General features: G+C 42.5%; 1 protein-coding gene across 1 annotated transcript in view; it reads right to left on the reverse strand.

Annotated features, from left to right (window-relative positions):
- The window catches only part of DCX (doublecortin), a 109904-nt gene that overhangs the window by 37930 nt on the left and 58716 nt on the right, over positions 1–13258 (reverse strand). The gene's annotated exons all lie outside the window — the stretch shown is intronic.

Genomic DNA, 13258 nt, shown 5'->3' on the forward strand with positions numbered 1-13258 from the left:
CCACAGGGGATCCATTGAAAGACCCCCCCCAGGGGATGCCTGAAACTACAGATAGTACCAAGCCCTATATATACTATGTTTTTCCTATAAATACATTCCTGGTATAAAGTTTAATTTATAAATTAGGCACAGTATGAAATTAACAACCATAACTAATGATAAAATAAAACAATTATAGTAAGATACTGTAATAAAAGTTACATGAATATGGTCTCTCTCTCAAAATACCTTGTGCTGTACTCACCTTCCTTTTGAAATGATAAAATGCCTACATGTTGAGATGAAGTGAGGTCAATGATGTAGGCATTATGATGTGACATTAGGCTACTGTTGAGCTTGTAATGATACAACAGGCAGTGGATAACTGAAACCACAGATGCAGGGTGGGGAGGGAGGGTAAGCAACTGCTGTAACCATTTCAAAATTTCCACCTTGGTGGAAAGAGTCCCTTGACTCTCCCCTTGGCCACTCTACATTCCCTTGTTAATGAATCTAATGTATTAATTAGTATCTGTAAGACCCCCCAAAGGGAGGTTTAGATAACACTTTTGCTAAGGCTTCCCAGATTGTTTTTTGGTTTTGCAGCAATAAAGTTATATGGGGTGCCCAGATAAAAGGGGTCCCCTTAACTACAGCATTTACCATGACCTGAGTAATGGGTATATTCAGCAAGTGAATATCCTGATCATCATAAAGCTGGTCCCACATAGCATATATACAAAGCATATCAGCTGCTTCATGCTGTGATTGTTCCACAGTGAGCTGTGGGTCCCACATCAACCCAAACATGCTCTTGCACTCAGAAGCATTCCACACCTAGAGACACAGCTCCTAAATTCGTTGCTCTCATAATCCATTTCAGTAAAAGTGCCCCAGGAAGCTGATGATACCGATCCATGAAATGAAATAATCCCTTCACACTATATTCCCTGGTTTCAGTAGTTTCTTGGTTTTGCCCTTCCCCCATGTAGACTACCTTCTTGGTGACCAGAGGTCTCACAGGGGCTTTCCATTGTCCTTGCACAATTTTTACCTTGCAGGGGTGGGAGCAGCTTTGAGGCTAGTGGCCCAAGCTCCAATTCACTGAAATCTGCATTTGGTCTAGCATCAAGGTCTGACGCACTATTGTCTTTTACTTTTAGTTTATCTGTTATAGATAATGGTAACCAAGGGCCTGAATACTCTGCCTTTCTCTTATTAGCGTGCACTTCCATATGCATCAGTGAACCATTCCCCAGGGTTGGAAAAACCTTTACTTTCCACTGGTAACTTTCACCCCAAGTATGGAATTATAGTGCAGCTACTGCTTCAGACCTTCAGACTGTGTGGCCACCCAAGAATTAAAGGCTAATCATCTACTCCTTTTCCAACCCTTCTCTTCCCAAACCATATGTTTCCATGAGCCAGGTCCCTTCTAACAAATCCCATGTCACTAACACCAACTACAGAGTTCTGGTTACCAATTCTGATGTATGGGTACGGGTATATGCTGGGGGGTTCCCCACACCAACAAGCAGTTCTCAGCCATCAGCAGGGTGCCTGCAATTCAGCTCCCTCCTGACACTATCTACCCAGAATAGCATCAGTTCTTATAGGTTAAGGGCTCAGTCCCACAAGACTACCCCCATTCTGGCACTTCAGATGCTACTTCTGACCAATGCATTGGCTAGAAATCAGAGCTTCCCACGACCCCCTCCTTGGGTTTGATTAATTTGCTAGAGTGGCTCACAGAAATCAGGAAACCAGTTTACTCACTATATTACTGGTTTATGATCAAAGGATATAACTCAGAAACAGCCAGATGGAAGAGATGCATAGGGTATGGGGAAAGGATACTAAACATCTGAGCCTTCTGAGTGTGCAGTTCTGCCTACATCTCCATGTATTCACCAACTGAGAAGCTCTCTGAACACTCTGTTTGGGTTTTAACAGAGGCTTCTTAGGCATGATTGATTATATCATTGGCTATTGGTGATCCATTCAATATGCAGCCCCTTTTCCCTCTCCAGAAGTTTGGGGGCAGGACTAATTACCTGGTTGATTCTCTTGGCAACCAGCCCTCTCCTTAGGCAGTTTCCAAAAGTCTCTTCATTAACATAACAAAAGATACCTCTGTCACTCATCCCTTAGGCTATATCCCAAGGGTTTTAGAAGCACTTTGACAGAAATAGGACAAAGACCAAATATAAATATTTCTTATAAATGACAGTATCACACCATAAGACCTAGCACATCCACGTCCAGGTATATACAAAAAAGAATTGAAAGCAGTGACTCAAATAGGTCCTTGTATGCAATGTTCATTAGAGCATTATTTACAATAGTCCAAAGGTAGAAACAATCTAAGTGTCCATCTACAGACTGATGGGTAAACAAAATACATACAAAGGAATCACACTGTACTCATACAATCCAACCACAAAAGAAATGCAGCTCTGATACATGCAGCCTGGGCCTTGGAAACATTATGCCAAGTGAAATAAACCAGACACAAAAGGACAAATACTGTATGATTCTACTTACACGAAATATCCAGAACAGACAAAATCATTGAGACGCAAAGTAGATTAGAGGTTCCCAGAGGCTAGGGGAAAGGTGGATTGGGCAGTTATTACTTAATACTTACATAATTTCTGTCTAGGGTGACAAAAAAGTTCTTGAACTACATAGTAGTGATTGTTGAACAGCATTGTGAGTGCAATTCATCGCACCAAATTGCACACATAAAATGGTTAAAATGACAAATCTTTCTAATATATATTTTACCACAATTAAAACCCTTAAATAATGTAATATATCAAAAACAATCATTGAATTATACATTTTCAATGGATATGAATTATATATCAACAGAGTGGCTTAAAAAAGAAAAAATATAAAATAATTTGTTGTAATTTAACCAGGATTTAGTTGTATTGTAGCAGGGAGGCTTTTTAGGATACTTAGTCTGCCATACTGCAGAGGCAGAAGTCAACTTTCATCTTTTCAGAGAGGGCTTCCTTATCTCCTGATCTCAACTAGAACCACCACCACCATCACCACAGAAGCTCCAAAACAACAGAGCCCCCATCTATCTTGTCCACTGAATCCAAGTGTAAAAAAAGTCAAACAGTTAAAAAATAGTATCATCCAGAATAGCAAGAGTCTAAGGATCTTTATAATTACATTTTAGTTTCATAATTAAGAATATTACAGTATGACAAGGTTATTCTAGCTCACTAGTGATCATTGTCCTCTACACCGCATTTTAGACAAAGTCATAAAAGATGAAGATTGACCGGTTTACTGAGTTCTGGATCTATTTGCTTTCTAGTTATTTGTATAAAACAATGAGATATCAAGCTGCTCCCCCACTGAAGACCATTTCTTAAGCACCTTAGCTGCCCTACAGGTTTTGTCCTATCTCTTTCTCCATCAAAGCATCCACTCCTTGAAGGCACCGACCATGTCTCTAATTTCCTTCGTCTTGCCTCAAGTTGCTTAGGTTAGCATGTGACCCATTCCGAGGGCCTTAGGAAACAGTGTTGACTGGCTGCTTATGATGGGAGAGATTGATATTCTGTTCCCACTATCTTGTGCCACCCTCTGGGAGTTCTATGCCCCTGTGCAATCTGTTCTACCGATTTCTACGGCAAGTCACAGTGAGGCTGACTCCCTCGGATCCTCCAGCTCTAGACCTGACTGGGCTTTTCTTTTTCCTTGCCTGGTGAAGAGTGACTGGTCCTCAGAAGCTCTTCTCACAGGTCTCTGGGATGTAAAGTAGCATATGAACCTTCAGGAACAGGTTGGGTTTCTGTCAACGGATGTCTCACAGCCAACAGGGACTCTCCTTCCACCTTCATTCTGGAATTTCCTCCACAAAACTGAAATCCAGGTTCTCAGATCTCAGCTGGGCTATCAGCCCTCCAAATTATTCTTTCTGCCTTTACCACAGTTTATCTCTGAATGGCCAAAGCTCATAATGACCCTTTGTTGTTTGGCATTTGTCAAGTGATCTCACCTCCTACCGCCTTTGGGTCATTAGCTGCATTTATTTTTAAATGAATGAAGCATGAAAGCCCATCCAGGTTAAGTGACTTGTGCAAGACTGCAATGCTAGTAGTCAGTTACAGACTGATACCAGAACTCAAGACTCCCTCTTACACACTGGATACCTACATTACACGGCCAAGGCACTTACTTCATATGTGGGGAGACCTGCATGAGGAAATCTAGTAGGGCACTCTGGGTAGTATGAAACTACGTGTGCCCTGGGCAAGAAGAGCAGGGAAGGGGAGACGGGAAGGAGCAAGCCTTTCTACCCTATTTTACCAGAAGCTGGTTGTGATTTAATAACCTGAGCTAGACAGTGCCAGCTCCCCTGGAAGCCTGGCAACCCCTCAATGCTCAAGGGTGTTTTTTCCTTAGCTTTTCTTTGCCATTTTCCAAGAGTCTCTGTGTCAGCTCCCACTGGGGGCCTCATGGGGATGAGAACAGCTGCAGAGGCGCTGGAGTTGGGCTGCTGAGTCCATGCCCAGGACCGACACCTGCCCTTCCACAGGGCCCTGGGGACAAGTTGGCTCAGAGAACCTGGGACGAGACAGAACTCCATTCATCAGAGAGAACTGGGGTGGAAAAACCGTGCTTGATCCCTTGGCATCACTAAGCTCTAAGGTTGGCCCTGAGCCCCACACAACTCCAGATTCTGTTGAGCGGGGTCAATTAAAATAAGAGAGTGTGTTTGTAGGGCCCATTGCAGTTATCAGTTGCATTTAATGAGTTATCTGGTGTCTACTATGCACAAAGTATAGTGGAAAAATGAATTTGGAATTCAGTAGAGGAAGGAAGGGTTTGTTTCGAAAAGGAAGTTAATGTCTTCCTAGATACTGGGTTAAATCCTGCTATTGACTCCCTGTGGAATCAGATAAGCTGCTTCTTCCCTGGGCCTCAGTTTCCCCTGCTGTAAGGTGAGGGTGCTGGTCTGGAGCCTTTGGAAGTCTGTGTCTTTTTTGTGTCATGAGCCCTTTTGAGGATTTGATGAAAGCTATGGATCTTCTTCTCAGAGCAATGCATATGTGTAGATAGCCAATTTTTCATATAATTTCAGGGCTTAAATATTTCTCTGAAGCCCATCTATAGATCCTAAGTTAAGAACCTTTGGACTAGTTGATTTGCAAGGTCTCTCCTAGCTCTGACACTCTATGAAACATTCCAAGTTGGACACAGTTAATGAGCAGAGACACCAGGGCCAGAATGCTGGCAGCTGTGGTGGAATCCCAGAGGCTTAACTGTACCCCCCTTCCCAGGCTTCCTGAGACTCTAGTCCAAGGGAAGCAAAAGGATGTAAGCTCATTCTCTGCAAACCGAGTCCAAGGGAAGCAAAGGGGTGCAAATGGATTTACAGAAAACCAGAGACTGGAGTGTGCATCAGACGCTTGCCTCCCAGGAGGCTGGAATTTAGCAAGGATATGACCTTTGTGGGAGAGAGTAGGCACAAGAGTCCTGGCTTCTAAATGTGCCTCGATGGTTGGTTGGGGGAAAGGACAAAGAGCATTGACTACCCAATTGGTAAGGAACATACAGCTCAATTACAGATGTTCTGAGCTGGTGATTTAGGAGCTGATTTTCAACATAGCTGCACAGAATGATAATGAACATAAACTTACTGCATTTCTTATGTAATGCCCCTCCTTTGTAAGACTATATTTTAGTACCAAAAAAAAGATCAGTGGAGAAGAAAAGAAAAAGATTTTCTTTTTGTGGGTGGGTGCATCAGTCAGGGTCCCAGTAAGAAACTCATGACATGCTCAGAGTGGATAAACTAAGTAGTTTAAGAAAGGGGATTCGTTACAAAAGTATGGTCAGGGTACAAAGAAGCCACAGGGGATACTGAAGTACCCCAGGACTAGTAATGTTGGGGTCCATAATCACCCTTATTCCTGGGAGAGTGGAGGCAGCAGTTGCCAGAACCAAGAGGAAGGAGAGAGCAAGAAAATTATATGAAAAGAGCTTCCTGGGATCCCTGGGTGGCGCAGCGGTTTGGCGCCTGCCTTTGGCCCAGGGCGCGATCCTGGAGACCCGGGATCGAATCCCACATCGGGCTCCCGGTGCATGGAGCCTGCTTCTCCCTCTGCCTATGTCTCTGCCTCTCTCTCTCTCTCTCTCTCTCTCTCTCTCTCTCTCTCTGTGACTATCATAAAATTTAAAAAAAATAAAAAAAAAAAAGAAAAGAGCTTCCTGATTGGAGCTGTGACCCTCAATCAAAGGACACCCAGCAGCTTCTCAGGCAGGGGGCCAGGGGTAAACAGCCTAACCTTACTTTTCTCCTCTCTGCCAAGGCTCCCTATTGGTTAAACACAACCAGAATTCAGAAGACAAGGGAGCCTGTTGACATGAGTCAACCTCCCAGGGTATGGAGCAGGGTGGCATAGGGTAGAAAGTAGAGTAAATCTGAAGAGAAAGGCCTGGAGTGTAGGTCTGTTACTGCAGGCAAGAGAAACAAACTGTTATTATGGCCTTGAATGTGACATCCATCCAGTAGGCCCTGTGACATCTGGCCAAGAATAATTGAAGAGGTGTGAACTGCAATTAAGCAATAAGAATACCATTTTGCATTTGTAAAAGCCTTCACAAGTTTCATGCTGCTTTCACCTCATTGTCTCATCTGAGCCCTAGAGTTACCATGTAGGCAAATGGGTAGTTCTAGTCTACATGTGAGGAACCTGAAGTTCAGCCACGGTAAGGTAATTTGCAAGCTTAAATGTGTATAAAGAGGAAGACAGAGCCTGGAACATGGGTTTGGACTCCTAGTCTAGGGCCATTTGCACTACATCCTGCGGTCTCTTCAGAGTCCACAAAGCTGCTTTGCCAGGCCTTTATAGGACTCCTACTACTGAGAGATGTGAACATACATCACAAGGGCAACAATGAGAAATTAAACTGCATGGACTTCTTCCTCACATTTTGAAGAAAGGGTATGATGGGTGGAACGAAAAAAGACTGAGTTGGAAGATAAATAAGTGGGTAAAATATTCTTTGCAACTATTTTCCAGAGCAGAGATTTTTCAACCCAGTTCTTCCCCTCTCCTCTCTCCTTCCTGAATTCTGGCCTCTGGATATCCCACCTCATCAGCTACAGACTTCTACTGTGAAGGATGTAGTAGCATGAAAGTAGGAAAGAGATGGAAATGAAGAAAGTAAAAGCCCAAGGCAAATAATAAGAAAACAGAAACTTAACAGGTCTTTTAGAACTCAATTACAAAAAATAAAAATGTATTTTCACATTTGTCCCAATTTACATGTAAACCAAGAACAAAAACCAGTAGCAGGTCTACCCTTGAGTTTGCAACTACGTAGGATTGGAAGAAAATTCTGAGGGTTCCGTATTCTTGGGAACTGCATAGTGCTGAATGGAAGAGATGAATTAGGCACTGGATGTGAAAGGACATTTAGGAAGGATGGGATTGCACATGCCTATGCCTGCAATGTTAAATCCCTTGCTCTAAAGATAATTAGAAAGCCAGTAAATCCTAGAAGGTTCAAGGCCAATGAGCTTTCATGATCTATAGATTCTAGAGCCGTTCTCAGCCCAGGGCCATTTTGCCTCCCTCTAACTTACCAAAAGACACTGGGTAATATCCAGAGACATTTTGGGATGTCACACCCTGGGGGCAGGGGTGCTGCTGACATCTAGTGGGTAGAGGCCAAAGATGCTGCTAAATGTCTACCATGCACAGAACAGAGCCACACAACAAAGAACAAAAGAATGATCTGGACCAAAACATCAGTAGTGGCAGGCTTGAGAAACCCTGCTCTAGAACATTTCTCAACTGTCAAGATGTTACCTTTGCTATGACCACAATACTCTCTACTCCCCAGCTGTAAAGATGGCCTCCTTGTTTCCACCTGTGGATGTTAGGCTGACAACTCTCTAGAGCCAGCTCAATTGCAACAAGCTATTGGGCTAAAGCAGAATTCGTCTCATTCCCCCGGGTGGTTTGTTGTTGTTACTATTGTCCACTGCTATTGAGTTTTTGACCCTTGGCCTTGCTTTAACCCCAGTAAGAAGCTTATTTCCTAGTTCCTCACTGCTTGTCTGGTTAATGATTCACAGCCTGCCTAGACCTCTGGTTTTTGCAAAGCCCTTGGCTCCTCTAGTCCTGGCACCCTTCCTAGGCTCTGAGGTCCAACTTCATCCATGGTTTCAGTACAACACTGCTTTACTCATTCCATTCTGGGACACCAAATGGGTTTTGAGCTGGTAATTACCCTAGACCTGTTGCCTCTTGAATCTGGGTGAGAAAGTTGCCAGCCCCAGGAAGGAAAAGACCCAATGAAGTATCAACTAGTAAAAAAAGTACTCCTTCTGTGACTGTCAAAGAAATCTGTAAGAGAAAGACTGGGAAGATGCTTTCTGGTGCAGCACATTTCAGAAGACTTCTGTGTCAGCTGGCTTAAGGAGAGTCAAAAAGATGTCCTACACAATGCTGTTTTAAATCTCATCAAAGCACGTACTTCATGTTTGAAGAAAAAAAAAAGCTGAGGATAAATTTAGACCCTATGGCTGAGATAATGTCTGATTTGGCCATTTCTCAAGTGTCAGCTTCATATGCCTAGGAAGGAGTACAAACAAACAAACAATGAATTTGAAACAGCACAAAAGTATGAGGATTATAACCATGAAGGCAAGTAGGACTAACTGCTGTCTTCCTAACAAACCTGTGCTTCTGAATTTTGAGACTCGGTGATATTTGTGTAAAGAGACTGGCTCCTAGTCGTGGTTCAGTCACACATTGCTACATGATCATGGGCAAGTCACTCAAACACCTTATTCCTCATCTAAAAAATGGAACTGCTATAACTTTGACTGCCTCATCATAGTTTTTTTTTAATTTTTTTTTCCTGATGTGGGACTCAATCCTGGGACTCCAGGATCACACCCTGGGCCGAAGGCAGCGCTAAACCTCTGAGCCACCAGGACTGCCCACATCCTGACTTCTTTTTTTTTTTTTAAGGTTTCATTTATTTATTCATTAGAGACACACACACACAGAGAGAGAGAGAGAGAGAGAGAGAGAGAGAGGCAGAGACACAGGCAGAGGGAGAAGCAGGCTCCACTCAGGGAACCTGACATGGGACTCAATCCCGGGTCTCCAGGATCACACCCTGGGCCAAAGGGGGCGCTAAACCGCTGAGCCATCCGGGCTGCCCTCATCATTGTTTTTTTTTTTTTTTTTTTTTTTTTTTTTCAATTTGGAACAAAGAGATAGTGTCTATGAAAGTGCCTTGAAAAGGATTGATGCGGTAGGGATGCAAATCATTATAATTATTTGACAAAAGATGTGTGACCTAAGGGGAAATGAAGGTGGACAAGGTGGCACCAAGCAAAGCTGGTAGAGTAAATCAGGGTTTGACAAAGAGGAGAGACAGAGATGAAGAGATAGAGACACACAGGGGTGGGGAAGAGAGAGACAGAGAATCTTATGTGAACAATCTTCATCCTGTTTCACAGCACCCAAGGACTGGAAGGAAAATCAATCTACTGTCTTTCTGTGCCCCTACAGTAGAGCACTTTATTTCCACATCCTGAGCCTATCTGTACCTATCTCCTTTTATAAAATCTCTACAAGATAGGACTCCCTAACATTATTTTGGTAATGCATTCCAAAATTGATCTTTGAGTCAAAAAGTTCTGAATTCATTCACTTGTTGAATAGCATTCCCTGAGTATTTATGACAATTTAGTCACCATGGTAACCATTAGGCAACAAAGAATAAGAATAAGAATAAGAATAAGAATAAGAATAAGAATAAGAATAAGTGGAATGCCTGGGTAGCTTAGCAGTTGAGCGGCTGCCTTTGGCTCAGGGCGATCCTGGAGTCCTGGGATCGAGTCCCACATTGGGCTTCCTGCAGGGAGCCTGCTTCTCCCTTTGACTGTGTCTCTGTCTCTCTCTCACTGTGTCTCTCATGAATAAATAAATAAAATCTTAAAAAAAGAATAAGAATAAGCTCCTGTCCTTGAGAAGCTGTCATTCTGGTGGAAACTCCTTAGTTGAGTCCCTTCTGTCACAATTTAATTCTTTTCTTTCCTCTGACCTACATGTGAGGGTCTGAAAAGTTCACTTTTTGGCCCTTGTTTATACAATCATCTAAACCACCTCCTGGTTCCAAGTTTTGACTCATAGCAATTGTTTTTTGAGCCTGTTAAGATTGAACACTTACACAATTAAATTAGTTTCCCTTAAGAATGGGGGAAATAATCCAAGTCCATTATATTGGCAAACCCATCCAACTGGTTGCTGGGAAAGGATGAATTGATTGCTCATTTCTGAAAATTATTTTATGCTAGCATGTTCAGAGCTCAATCTGCATCCTGCCCAGGGCTGTAGGTCATGCCTAGAGAGGACTGTAACTGAACCCTAAGGAATTAAGCTCTAATAGTGGACATTTCATATCCCTTATGACTTAGTAGAGGAGATCCGAGAACCTTCGGTGGCCCCTTTCAAATCACTCTCTTCACGTAAACCATCTTTAAAGTTCTATTTCCACATGCTTTTCATTCATCTTTCCATTATGCCAATCACCATTTTTAATGGGCCAAAGTGGCTCAAACGCAGCTAAAAGTCAAATACACAAAGAAGTAAGGCTGATTCCTATGAGAAAGAAGGCCAGGAGACAAAATGCTTCTCTGGAGACATCTAGGAGGAAGAGCTAGTGAAAGTCCTGCATTCTCCCCCTCCTCACAAACAGGCCTTTCTTTTTTTCCCTCCTCAAATCCATTCCACCTCCCACACAGAGAGGCAGGACTAGTGGTGAGTTTAAGCAGTAATGCAAATTGAGGGATGTGTACAGGAAGACAGAAATAGATCGTATAAAATGGCAGCCAGTCTGATCGCCTGGAAGGAGCTCAACTCAAACCTTTCCACTGAGAGCAAAGCAGCCCCTGTTTACACTTGTCCCTTGCATGGGCTAAGATCAGGAGTCAGGATCTAGATGCCTTATAGCAACAGGACAACCCTTTGGAGGGACAATTCTCACTGTCCCTCTCACCCAACTAAGTGGTAAGATCTACATGGAGGAGATAAGTACCTTAGCTGGGCTGAACCCGCTTGATGACATTTCCCAGTCCCAGTGAAGACCAGGCTTGTTACAGCACCTACGAAGCAACCTCTGGTGTGGGGTGTGAGGGACAAGCTATGGTCACTTGAATCTCATTTTCTCCACATTTACAGTAGATCGGGGGTCACTGAACACATGGTTGGAACAGAGCATTTGGATGAATTTCATTTTCCGGTCACTGAAGGTTAGTCTTTTCAAAAATTCACTTATATTTCGGTTCCAAATTTTGTTCAAGCCAAGTTTGAGAAAAAACAACTAAACATCAGACCCTGGCTATCTGTTATTCCCTTATCAAGGTAGAAAAATCGGTTTAAGTATTGCAACATCTTTAGAATCGTGTCTTTGCACCTTCCCAGGCTAACACAGGACTGGGCTTATAGTAGATTCACAGAACATTTCTTTTGTCATTCCAATGAATTGCCATTTTACTGTGTGTGTGTGTGTGGGTGTGTGTGTGTGTGTACATAGTTGATCATCTCTTTTTCACATATATACAGCCTGAAGTACATTTGCGATTAACCTAATATCTTCAATTTCTTGAAACTGTTTCCTGTTTTGCCTATTATCTCTGTCATTAACAGTTACTGACCTAGGCCCTCATCCGGAACTCAAGGGCAGATGTGTATTCTTCGGGTCACGTTTGTGCTGAGATTATGCTTTAGCCATCCAAATTCAGCTCAGAGTAGACAAACTACAGCAAGAAGAGAACATGGAGCCAAGAGAAGAGGAAGGGAAGAGAGACAGGGAGAGCCATCTGAAATGCTTGCTGGGCCACAGTTCAGAGAAAACTGCCTCCCTAGACTTGGCTGTCTTTCTAGGCCAGGCCTCTGTCAATAACACATTTATTGGCCATCCTGACTTCAGCCTCTGATTTGCCCAATTTAAATATACTTTTTCCAAGAAACAGCTCTCCTAGTCATGGCCCCTGACCATGACAAACAATGCTGTTGAAAGGTCCGAGTGAATGGGGCCATTTTCTCCAAATGAGTCACCACCACCTGGAAAGTTCTTGGAAAATGGAAGAGGCGCCAGAAGGCTAAAGACAAGGAAATGTTGTCCTACTTTTCAAAAAGGGAAAGAAATATATCTCAGAAAACATAAAGCAATAATTAGCTTGATGCTGATACCCAGAAAAATATTGCAAAAGGGCTATTAGGATATTGTTTGTGAGAACTCAAGAGAAATTAAGATCACAAAACACAAATAAAGGTCAGCACAAGCCATGGCCAGCTACCTTTTCTTTTGATAAAATTTCTAGAAATCTGTGTGGGATATAAAAATAAACTTTACAAAACATATTTTGTGTACTGACTATGCCCTGGGCCAGTGTTGGCAAAATACTTCTTTTCTGAGACCATGGCAGAAATCATTAACCTCTCATGACATGCTAGTCTAAGTTCCTCCCTGATGTTCAGTCCTTCTTAGTAGGCAGTCACCGTAGTCCCTGGGCCATCCCAAGCTCATGATCTGTAGATGCAGATAATACATAAGGCCCTTAAGGAATTCATAAAATAGTGAAGAATGTTAGTCATTAAAATTCTAGTATATTATAAACATGGGACCTGTCAATTCTGCTTCAAAGAGGAAGAATGAGGGCTTAGTAACACTTCACAGAGGAGGTAACATTAGAAATGGGTCCCCCTAAAAAAAATGGGTCTCAATAGATGAGTAGGAGTTCTCCAGGTTAAAGAGGAGGAAAAATGCCATAGAATATAAGTTTGAAGTTTTTGGAGGTAGGCCTTAATTATACATTTATTGGCAAATTGAAGAACTGGGGGTTTAATGTCAGTGTAATGAATTGTAGCTTTACTTGAATAGCCCTGCCCAAAGAAACAGATTGATGTTAAATGACAGCAGAATCAAGATTTCAGAAAGTTTTTTGGGGCACCTGGCTGGCTCAGTCAGTGAGCATGCAACTCTTGATCTGGAGTTGTGAGTTCAAACCCCATGTTGGGTGTAGAGGTTACTTGAAAACAAAACCTTAAAGAAAGAAAAGGTTTAAGACGTTTTTTAAAGAGCAGGACTTATGGGCCAAAAGCAAAGATTTCTAATGTTCCTTTGAGTTCCAGGAGAGTTTATATTTAATGCACTTAATAAATGTAAAGTTCCACATTTCTATTTCCAAATATCAACTGTATTTGATGGAGCAAGATGAATA

This window comes from Nyctereutes procyonoides, unplaced genomic scaffold (genome assembly GCF_905146905.1).
Source record: "Nyctereutes procyonoides isolate TBG_1078 unplaced genomic scaffold, NYPRO_anot_genome, whole genome shotgun sequence".
Taxonomy (NCBI): Eukaryota; Metazoa; Chordata; class Mammalia; order Carnivora; family Canidae; genus Nyctereutes; species Nyctereutes procyonoides.